Source organism: Vombatus ursinus, unplaced genomic scaffold (genome assembly GCF_900497805.2).
Source record: "Vombatus ursinus unplaced genomic scaffold, bare-nosed wombat genome assembly UNPS02014942.1, whole genome shotgun sequence".
Taxonomy (NCBI): domain Eukaryota; kingdom Metazoa; phylum Chordata; class Mammalia; order Diprotodontia; family Vombatidae; genus Vombatus; species Vombatus ursinus.
In genome coordinates, this window is record NW_020954720.1 from 19,039,333 (window position 1) to 19,051,710 (window position 12,378).

At 35.1% G+C, this 12,378-nt stretch overlaps 1 pseudogene; it reads left to right on the top strand.

Moving 5' to 3' along the window:
* Positions 1-292: 292 nt before the first annotated feature.
* Positions 293-1,477, top strand: LOC114029873 (annotated as a pseudogene).
* Positions 1,478-12,378: the final 10,901 nt, after the last annotated feature.

Sequence of the window (12,378 nt, forward strand, 5' to 3'; positions counted from 1 at the left end):
GATTCCCTCTCTTGATTATTTCCAATTTATACTATTTATAGCTTCTTTGTACATAGTTGTTTGCATTTCTCTCCCCCATTAGAGCATGAGCTCCCTGAGATTGTGAGCTGTCTTTTGCCTTTCCTCATATCCCCAGTGTTTAGAACAATGCTGAGCATTTATTAGGAACTTAATAAATGTTTACTAAATCACTATTAGTGATTGAAAATTTCACTATAACTTTTCTTCTTTGCCTCCACGAGTAAACAATAAAATATGCAACAGGCAGTAGGCTTCCTCATTCACCACCCCAATGTTCTCCCATATGTCAGCCTGTGGGCTCAGCCACCCCTACCACCCCCATCTTCCCTGAACCCCTAGTGGCTCTGAAGCAGCAATGGAGGCTTGGGGAATATGGCTGCTGCTGACCCAACCAGGACAGAATACAAAATTCAAAGGTGTTTTGACCCAAACAGCATGTTTTACACAAAAAAAGAGATCAGTCTTCTGTTCCTAGTGCAAAGATTTCTGAAAATAGTGTAGAAAACCAGCATAATGAAAAAGAAAATACAAATAACAACTTGGTGAATATTATAAGGTATATGAAAGCTGAATTAAGTCTACCAAATGTGTTATGGGCCATAAAAATTCACACAACCAAGACATAAAGCAAGAAAGAAGTTAAAAAAACTGAAAAGGACAAGTAGTATGGCTCAGAAAGCTGTGAAAGATTCTGTACCTGAGAGTCATCAGTCACTGAGTCTTGAATTAGTGGTTGCTGCAACTTCTGTTGCTGATTTCTTTTTTTCCTTTTGACAAGCTGTCAGTCAAATCAGTTACTTGGTCAATTAAGGAAACATGAAAAAAGACTTCAGAGCACACCAAGTAAGAGAAACAAATACAATAAGTTTCAGTGACAATTTCAAATATGAAAACTCCCGGGTCATCTAAACCTCAAATTTATGCCAGGCCAGACCATCAGATTCAGTTTTATGAAGGGCATGGGTTTTTGAATACAAAGAATTGTTGGATCTTGATTCTAGAAAAAGAAATGGATTGTTTGAAGGGAAGGAATTTAATGTTTTCCTTGCTGTTGAGAAAATGCTTAAAGAAGCACCTGAAAGGGACATCACCCACACAGTTAGGATGTTGGATTTACTAAGCAATTTGCCAGAGTAAATCAGCTTCCTCAGAATGCTTTTGAAGAGATGATCCAGTGGAGAAAAGCGGGAAAACCATGGACATTCCCAATTAACAAGGAAATATTGATGATGATGATGGTTCATGAATATCAATTCATGAACATATATTTTTGGATAAATATCTGGAAGATTTTTCTAAGCAAGTATCAATTCATAATTTCATGGAACTAGTTATTTGTAGACTCTACAAAAACCCATTTAACTGTTAAACAAAAAGTTGAGGGAATATAATAGTTTCAGAATTATTTCCATTTAAAAATGATATGCTTGAAGAAATTAACATACAACTCAACTGAAAGCATAGAAATTTATATTCTTTTGGATATGGACAGTCACAATATATAGAAATTTTATTTTTCCCCTTCATGTTAATTTGTGGTGGATAATTATTGTATTTACTTGCATTGCAAAAACATTAAGTTGTTTGAGACTAACCATGATAGCTAAAAATATTCTTATTGTAAAGTTTCATTATATTTTATAGATAATAAAATTATGACATGAGAACTGTAATTTATTATATATATATATATACATATCTATATGTTATTCAGTTGTTTCAGTTGTTTCTGACTCTTCATGATTCCATTTGGATTTTCTTTGCAAAGATATTGAACTGGTTTGCTATTTCCTTCTTCACTCATTTTATAGATGAGGAAACTGAGACAAATAGGGTTAAGTGCCTTGCCCATGGTCACACAGCTAGTAAATATGTGAGACTGGATTTGAACTTAGGAAGAGGAATTTTCCTAACTGTAGGCACAGTGCCCTATCCATTGCGCCCACTAGTTGCTCCATACATGTACACATAGTCACACACACACACACACACACACACGCCAGTATTTGAGTGTGGAAATATTCCATAGTAGCAGTTCTTAGGCTTCTGCTAACTCCTTTTGTACTTGCTCAGTCATATCCTATCTTCTCTCATATCCTTTGTCCTAGTTCATTCAGCTCTGGTCTAATCTTCTGTATAGTGGCCTTAAGATCCAGGTTCCCTGTAAGCATTCAGGTTTCAATCAATGAGTATCAATTAATAATGAGTAATCAACTATTGCCTTTGATATATTTTCTACCAAAAGCACCTCAGTGCCCAGTCATGCTTGTACTTATAGTCCAAGATTGTAATTTCCTCTAGAACAAGGAATTTGCTTTTTTCTTTTTATTCCCAACATCTAACAGTACCTAACACAATACCTTACCTAAACTCCATCTCCTAATATTATCATTTCTGTCACTGGCACTGCCTTTCACCATGTTCACTCTGTCTATAACTTTGGAATTTTCTTTTACTCTTCCATATTACTTCCTGTACACAATTAATTATGAAATCCTATTAAAGCTACCTCCTGCAATGTCTCTCACATCTGTCTCTGCCTTCCTAGTCTCACTGTCTCCACTGTAGTATATAAATTCTTATTAGTGCAGACCTAGACTTTTCAATAGCCTCTTAGACTTCATTGTCTTGACTTTCAAATCAGCAGTCATAGTGTTACAAGATAACCTTTCTCATTCGCTGATTTGATCATATTTTTCCTTTGCTCTAAAATCTTAATATGTTCCATTTTCCCTGAAGAGTAAAGACACCAATCCCTTGGATCACGATTTTTCCCAGTCTGGTCCTAAGCAACCTTTCCAGTCACATGTAATGTAACTGTTTTTTACACAAGCCAGAGTTTAAACCAGAGGTGTTACACAAATGGCCAGCCATTGCCCTCAACACTCATGAGTGAGGTTAAACCAGATCAAGATGCAATTGGGAAATAGTTCAATGAATAAAAATACAGTAGAACATAGATAATGTCAATATGTGATTTTCTAAGTCAATATTCAGCCTACAGAGACCCTTATATAGTTTATAGGACCTCATTTTTTTGTTTGTTTTTTTGTTTTGTTTTGTTTTGGATAGGCAATGGGGTTAAGTGATTTGCCCAGGGCCACACAGCTAGTAAGTGTTATATGTCTGAGGCCGGATTTGAACTCAGGTCCTCCTGAATCCAGGGCCGGTGCTCTGTCCACTGCGCCACCTAGATGCACCTAGGACCTCATTTCTATTTGAGTTTGACACCACTGACATAAACAAACTGGTCTTCTATCTATCTCCCACCTTCATGCATTTCTTGCTGTTGTTCCCTACACTTAGAATGTTCTCCTTTCCTCTTTAACAGTTAAGTTCAGATGCTTCTTTTTACATGAAGTTTTTCCTGATGCTCTGGTCCTAGCTCCCAAGCTTAATAATAAAATTTCACCTTGGATGTAAAGACACTATGTTTTGTATCTCTCTAATGCATTTATCATGGAGTGTTGTATATTATAATTATTTATGTCTGTGAATTATCTCCCCATTAGAATGTTGGCTCCAGGAGGAATAAGACTGAGTTTTATCTGAACTTAATATCTTCTACAGAGCCAAGCAGGGAACAAATGAATGGATTTCTTGAATGAAATATTTATTGAAACTGACACAGGTGAAAAAGATGCTACAGAGTAAGGTGTTAAATGGTGCAGAACAGAGCGATATGGAGAATTGAGATAAGGTCCATGGGAGAGTAACATAGATATCTAAAGGGATGGATAGTGTGAATAAAAACAATAGAAACTTTATCTTTCCTAATTATTCCTCAAAATAAAACTGATTTAGATTAGTTTAAAATGCATTTCAAATGGCTGTTCTGCATGTTGGATTAGTTTCTCCAAAGTGTTTTGAGATTGTATAGTGAAAGGTGTCATGTAATACAAACTGGTAGCATTACTATGGTGACATATCACAAAATAATAGCTACATTTAGTTTGGATTCCATTAGTAACACAGTTATTCTTTTCAGGAGCAGTGATGGGCACATTTAAAAATCAAATAATGCCTCATTCATTTTCAAATGCATGGGGATGAAATTCAATAGATAGGATAGAAAAAATGCATGGTACTTTTAGTGCGTAATAGAAAGCAACAGTTAAATTTTTTGCTTGCCTGCCTTTTTGCAGAGCTGGATATAATAACCATATGAATGAATGATATCTAAGTTTTGAAAAAAAACTAGGAAGCCAATTTTTAAATCTTTATCAATAAAAAGAAAATCAAATCATTTATTCTTTTTTTAAAACCCACGTGATTTATTACAAACACATATCAATATAATTAAAAGTGTTGGGATCATTAACATTTAAACAAAGGAATTTCATCAGTAAAATGACATTTTCAGTCACTCCCTCTAAAGTTACATCAGACTTTTTTTGTCTATTTATGCCCACTTTTCTTTTTTCTGTTTTCTGCATTCTGTTCTTCTCATTCTCCTTCACTTTATTTCATAAATTTCTTCCAGATTTTTCAAAATTTCTTACAATTGTTCATTTAATTCACTTATAAAAGTCTATTACATTAATATACCCCATTCCAAAATTTTTAGGGTATATAATATATAGTTATAATCTATTAGTGGTATTTTATGGCAGTGAGTCAAAAACTCTATAGTAACTGTCAAAATTAAAATGAGTATCACACTCACACTGACAAGGCAAAGAACAGGCATGTTGTGGGTATACAATCACCGGTACATGTAAGAAATAGGATCTTTGGATTCCTAATTAGATTTGTAAAGAATGTTATAATGAAAATGCAGAAGCAAAAAAAGATGGACAGGTCACAGAATTACAGAATTTGAGAGTTGCAAGGAACTTCAGTAGTCTCTAGTCCAACCTACACATGAAAAAAGTCCCCATTATAGCAGTGGCTTTGTGTCTAGTCTCTATCTGAAGACTTCTTAGGAGGCAGCTAGTGACTCAGTGGATAACATTCTGGGCCTGAATTAAGGAAGATGCATTTTCCTGAGTTATGAGCAAGTCACTTAAATTTGTTTGCCTCCATTTCCTCATGTATAAAACAAACTAGAGAAGGAAATGGCAAACCACTGTAGTATCCTTGCCAAGAAAACTTCAAATGGGGTCATGAAGAATCAACAGGACTCAACAACAGCAAAGGAGAGTGACTCCACCACCTCTGGAGACAGTCCATTCCACTTATTAGACAGGTCTTAGTAAAGACTTTTTTTCATGACATTTTGTAACAATGACATATTGTAGGCACTTAATAAATACTTGCTGACTGACCTATCATTTCTGCTTCTCTCTGTGGGGCTAAACAGAGTAAGTCTAATCCTCATTCATTTGGTAGTATTCTATATACTTATAGATAGCTATCATGCCCCTACCTTATTTTCCTTTAATCAATCCTCATAAGACATTGACTCAAAGCCTTTCACCAATTTATTTGCCCTCCTCTGACTATTAAAAAAAAACAACTTATCAATATCCTTAAAGATTGTAGCATTCATAACTGAAAATAATACTCCAGATATCATCATACAAGGATAAAGTGGGACAATTGGATTATTACTTTCTACTCTTAGAAGCTACACCTATCTTAATGAAGACCAAGATTGCATTCATTCTTTTGGATACCATATTAAGCTGCTGAATGACAATTAGCTTACAGTTAAAACCCCAATTTTTTTCATAGCCACTGATGTCTAATCATCTTCTCCCATCTTCTCCTTATGAAGAAGGAGTTTTGTTTGTTTTTGGCATCCAAGTAGAAGATTTAGCATTTATCTCTATTGAGTTTCATCTTCTTAGATTCAGTCCAGCACTCTAGTGAGAGTGTATACATGAGAGAGAGGGAGAGAGCTTCTAGAGAAACCGGAGAGAGATTGTAAGCAGCCAGGAGTCTAATGGATCATGGTTTGTTATTTGCTTTACTTGATTTATTTCCCAGCTTTGTATCATTTGCAGATTTGATGAAAATGCCATCTATACCTCAATCCAAGTGATGAATGCAAATGATAAAAAACCCAAAGTCAAGCCATAAATTCTTAGTGCATTGCAGTAGAAATCCCTTGCTGCAATGACATTAGCAATTTCTAACTACTATTTGAGTTTGACCATCTGAGTAGTTCTGAATCCATCTAATTGCATCCTCATCTTAATCCATATCTTTCCATCTCCATAAGAATATGAGATACTTTATCTAGAGCCGATCATCTCTGAATTATGAGGGATAACAAGTGGACAGTTCAAATGTTCCACTGGGAGCAAATAAGTTCCCTAGTATGATGGGTGGGTCCTTGTAGAAAACTTATGGTGTGTCATAATTAAGAGTTGCATAGAATGGGCACAGCTGCATATGAATTAAATTGTTAGAGGAAACATTCAAATTAAATACATCTCAGATCCATTTGAGTGCTTAAGTAAGGTGATTGAAGTTTTTTTTTTAATTTTAAATAACAAATAATCGTACTTTTAAAAACCAGATTTTGCCAGCGCCTTTGTCCATTTAGTTAAACTTTGAGAATAAATTCCCCAAATGGACTCATTGGGTTAAAAACAATTATCATATTTAAGAAATAATTGTATAAAATAGCTTTCAAAAAGCTAGATTGTAATTTCCTCAACAACTGCTGTGTACGTCTTATCTCCATAAACCCATTAATATTGAGTTTTCTTGACTTTAATTATTTTTGCTGATTGGATGGGGAAAAGTATGGTTATCTCTGATCATTGGCAAGTAGGAATATTTTTTCAAGTTATTAATAATCTGTATATCTTTTTTGTTTATGCAACTTGATGATTTATTTACCCATTGTTAACTTTGTAAATTTTAGTGTTTACATAATTTACATGTCTAGTTTTAATGCCATGTTTGTTATAAATATTTTCTCAATATGCTAATTTTTCCTCTTAATATTTCTTGGTATTCTGATTGATATTATAGAATGTTGATAGCACTTCCACCCAGACAAAGGATGAACAAAGGGGTAAGTATAATTTTGGAGAAACCCTGAAGTAGACAAGTCAGAGTAGGAAGTATAAAGCAGACCTGGAAAAACAGGAGAGAGATTGTAAGAAGCCAGGAGTCAAAGTAATGCCTTCCATGAGAGTTGGAGGGCTTGAGCCTAGAGACAAGACAAGGTCTTTTGGCAAAGATAGACAAAGGACAACCCAAAGCCCTGTGGTAAAGGTCCAACTGTGACACTTCCAGAGTCCAGGAGCCAGAGAGAAGATCCTCAGGCAGAGCCTAAATAAGAGATGCCTGAGAATCCCATAGCAAAATGGAGGATCTAGGTGGAACCCAATGTAGGAACAAGCTTTTTAGCCATGAAAGGTAGTGGCGGAGGTATTAAATGACATTATGGCTATTTTTCTTTAATGGGAGAAAAAGGTGTTTTTTTAATGGAAGAAAGGATTATTATGTTTCAGTTATGTCAGACTTCATGAATTCATTTGGGGTTTTCTTGGCAAAGATTATGGAATGGTTTGCCATTTCAAGCTCATTTTACAGATGAGGAAACTGAGACAAAAATGGTTAAGTAACTTGCCCAGGGTCACACTGGAAGAATGTGTCTGAAACTGGATTTGAATTCAGGTCTTCCTGACTTCAGGGCCACCACTCTGTCCACTGTGCCACCCAGCTGCTTCTGCAACACTTAGCTGCCTTGAATAAAGGGCTGGTTGGAAACTTTGTTTTGTTTTTTTTTTTTTCTTTTCAGCTGAAAACCAAAAGTTCTGTTTAGAATGTACAGAGAACTTCTTTTTCAAAATGAGAAAATGTCTGTACTGATTCAATTGGATTGTTACCATGTATATTAAGAGGAAAGTAGGTTGGAAACAGTGTTTGGTATTTCCTGACATCTATGTAAAAGCTATAATGCCAATGTAAAGAGAAAGAACCTAAAATGTCTTTAAGGATTGTTTAATCCTTAATTTAATTGTTTAGTTAAAGATAGAGATAAATATGAGAAGAGCTGAATCATTCATAGTTGATCATCACATAATGTTGCTGATATTGTGTACATTGTTTTCCTGGTTCTGCTCATTTCACTTTGCATCAGTTCATACGTACATTCTTTAAAGTGGAATGATGTCATGTAAACACCAAATATATTTATTCATTTCCCACATAAAATGGAAAATTTTAATGGAGGGAATGATTAAAATATTGCCTGGAGAAGAAAAACTTTTTGCTCCTTGACTCAGAGTTTTCTCTGGAGAATACTTTGAACTCTAATGATTTGAGGACTATAAAAGTCATTCAATCAGTAAAACAAACAAACAAACAAACAAACAAACAAACAAACAAACAAACAACAATAATTTATTATGCTTCTAATATGTACCAGACACTGAGAAGTACTAGAAATACAAAGAAAGGGTAGAGATAGTTCCTGCCCTCAAGGAGCTCACAATCTAATGTGGGGAACAACAAAACAGACACATATGTACCAAAAAACTACACATAAAATTAATAGGAAATAATCAGGGGAGGGAAATTATTAGAACTAAGAGGGGTTGGAAAAGACTTCCTGTAGAAGATGGGATTTTAGTTGGGATTTAAAGGAAGTTACAGAGGTCAATGGGAAGAAATGAGGAAGAAGAGTATTCCAGACAGGGGATCAGTCAGAGAAAATGCCTAGAACTGAGAGAGATGGATTATCTTGTTCAGGGAATAGTAAGGGATACAATGTCATTGGATTGGAGAGTATGTTGTGCAGAAAAAGATGGAAGAAAATTGGCAAAGTAAGAAAGGATAGGTAATGGGGGACTTTGGACTCCAACAAGAGGATTTTGCATTTGATCTTGGAGGTAATAGGAAGCCACTTGAGTTTATCAAATAGGGGAGTGACATGGTTGGATCTTTGCTTTAGGAATCACTTTGGTGGCTGATTAGAGGACAATTTAGAGTTGGGGAAGGCTTGAGATAGGCAGACACACCAGCATGCTATTGCAAGATTCCAGGCATGAGATGAAGACAACCTATGCTAGAATGACAGCAGTATCAGAAGAGAGAAGGGGAGAGTTTTTGGAAAGATGAAATCAACAGGCCTTGGTAACAGATTGGATGGAGGGTTTAGGTAGGGGAGAGATGGTGATGAGTTAAGGATGATACACTAGATTGCAAGCCTAGGGGACTGGGAGGATGATATTATCCTCTACAGTAATAGGTAAGGTAGGATGATAATAGGGATAATTTTTATTGGAGATAAGAGCAGTTGGTTAACAGAGCCACAAAATTTTCCTATTACTGCACCCTTATACCACTTTCTGGGGAGTATCTTTTAACATGGGGAAAAGAAAGTGGGTAGGCTTTTAACATCAAGGAACATGGGATGTTTCAAGAGAAATTTAAAGAAGTCAATGAAACTTTAGACAAATGACAAATGATGGTATGGTCAAATCAAGGTAATGTATAGCATTTGACAATTGCACAATTACACAGATTGAGTAAACTTACAAATGATTTTTTTTAAATCAGCTAAATCAATTGGAGTCCCTAGATGGGTATGACCCTTTATCCCTTTTTAATTGGATAAATTGAGGAATTATGTACACTTGGCTCCATAAAGATGAATTCTTTCTATAGCCATTTCTTTGATAGATGATAGCAAGGTAGAGGGTGAAATTCTTTAAAGAGATGATTTTGGTGTATTATTTAAATTCTCCCTTTCTGCCTTTCCATATCTATGGGTACAATTTAGATAGTGTCTTTTTTAATAGAATTTTCCCCCAGTTACAGATTAAGAAAAATTTTGGCACTTATTTTCAAAAAGATTGAGTTTCAAATTTTGCTCCCTCCCTTCCTCTTCTTTCATCTTCTGAAAATGGTAGGCAGTTTGATATAGTTTGTACAAGAGGTATCATGTAAAGCATATTGCCTTATTCGTCACAGTTGTGGAAGAAGAAACAGACCAAAAGGAAAAAAAATGAGAAAGAATAAAGTAAATGAAAAAAATGCTTCAATCTGCATTCAGAGAGTATCAGTTCTTTATCTGGATATGGATAGCATTTTCCATTGTGACTCATTTGTACTTGTCTTGGATCATTGTGTTGCTGAGAAGAGCTGAGTCATTCATAGTTGATCATCACATAATGTTGCTGATATTGTGTACAGTGTTTTCCTGATTCTGCTCATTTCACTTTGCATCAGTTCATACAAGCCTTTTTAGGTTTTTTTCTGAAATCTGCTGGTTTGTCATTTTTATTGCACAATAATATTCCATTACATTCACATCCCACAGCTTTTTCAGTCGTTCTTCCCCAATTGATGGACATCCCCTCAATTTCCAATATTTTGCCACCACAAAAAGGGCTGCTATAAATATTTTTGCACAGGTAGGTCTTTTTCCATTTGTTATGATCTCTTTGAGATACAGAACTAGTAGTGGTATTAGATCAAAGTGTATGCACAGTTTGTTTGCTTCTTTGGATATAGTTCCATTGCTCTTCAGAATGGTTGGATACTCTCCTCAATAGTGAATTAGCATCCCAATTTTCTCACATCTTCTCTAACATTTATCATTTTCCTTTTTTTTTGTCATATTAGCTAATCTGATTGGTGTGGGGTGGTATCTCAGAGATATTTTGATGTGCATTTCTCTAATCAAAAGTGATTTAAACACTTCTTCATATGCTATAGATAGCTTTGATTTCTTGATCTGAAAACTGCTTGTTCATATTTTTTGACCATTTTTCATTTGGGGAGTGGCTTGTATTCTCATAAATTTGACTCAGTTATTTATATACTTGAAAAAATGACGTCTTTATCAGAAATATTTGTTGTAAAGATCATTTCTCAGCTTTTTGCTTTCCTTCTAATATCTGTTGCATTGGTTTTATTTGTACAAAAGCTTTTTAATTTAATATGGTCAAAATTATCCATTTTACATGATGCTTTTTATCTGTAGACTATTTCTTTTTCTTCTAATTTGATTACTTCATTGTCTATGATGTTTTTTAGCAAGATGTAGTTTCCCTCCTTATCTCTTTTAATTAGGTCTATTTTTATTTTTACCTTGTCTAAGATCAGGATTGTTACCCCTGCTTTTTTTTTTAACTTCAGATAAAGCATAATAGATTCTGCTCCAGCCCCTCTCTATGTGTTTTTCTGCTTCAAGTGTGTTTCTTCTAAGCAAAATATTGTAGTATTCTAGTTTTTGATCCACTCTGCTATCCACTTCCATTTTATGGGAGAATTCATCCCATTCACATTCACAGTTATGATTACTACCTGTTTATTTCCCTCCATCTTATGCTTCCTCCTGTTTGTCCTCTCTCTCCTTTTTCCCTTTCTCACCTCACCAGTGTTTCACTTCTGTCTCCCACCTCCCCTGATCTGCCCTCCTTTCTGTCAGTCTCTCCCAAACCCCTTTACTTAATTTCCTGCTCTCCTACTTCCCTGTTGGGTAAGATAGATTTCTATATTTAACTGATTCTATATATTATTCCCTCTTTGAAAAAATATTGATGAGGGTAAGGTTCAAGTGATGTCCATCATCCACCCTTTCACTTTCCTCTCCACTGTAATAGGTCTTTTGTGACTCTTCATGTGAGATTATTTACTCCATTATACCTCTCTCTTCCTTCTGCACCCATTCTACTCCTCTTTCTCACCCCTTAATTATTTTTATGTCATTCCCTCAAATTCACCTTGTACCCATACCTGCTGTCTATGTATATTCTTTCTATCTGTACTGTTAGTGATACAATACTTGAGTTATATGTATCATCTTCCGGTGTAGGGACATAAACCACTTAGCTCTTTTGAATCTCTTCTGTTTTCTTTTCCTTTTTTTCCTGTTTATACTTCTCTTGGGTCTTGATATTGGAGGTCAAATTTTTGGTTTAGTTCTGGTCTTCTTTTTATGAAAATTTGAAATCCCTTTATTTCCTTGAATGGTCATTTTTCTCCTTGTATTCTGCTTAATTTTGCTGGGTAACTGATGTTTAGTTGTAGTCCTAGTTCTTTTGCATTCCAGAATATCATGTTCCGTGGCCTCTGATCCTTTCATGTTGCAGCTGCCAAGTCCTGTGTGAGCCTGATTGTGACTGTCAGATATTTGAATTGTTTCTTTCTGGCCACTTGCAGTATTTTTTCCTTGACCTGAAAGTTCTGTAATTTGGCTCTAATGTTCCTTGGAGTTTTTATTTTGTGATCTTTTTCCTGAGGTGATTGGTGGATTCTTTAAATGCCTATTTTTCCCTCTTATTCCATGGTATCAGGGCAGTTTTCCTCGATACTTTTTGAAAGATGCTGTCCATGTTCTCCTTTTGATTATGACTTTCAAGTAGTCCAGTGATTCTGATGTTGTCTCTCCTGAATCTATTTTCCAGGTCAGTTGTTTTTCCAATGAGGTAATTTACATTTTAT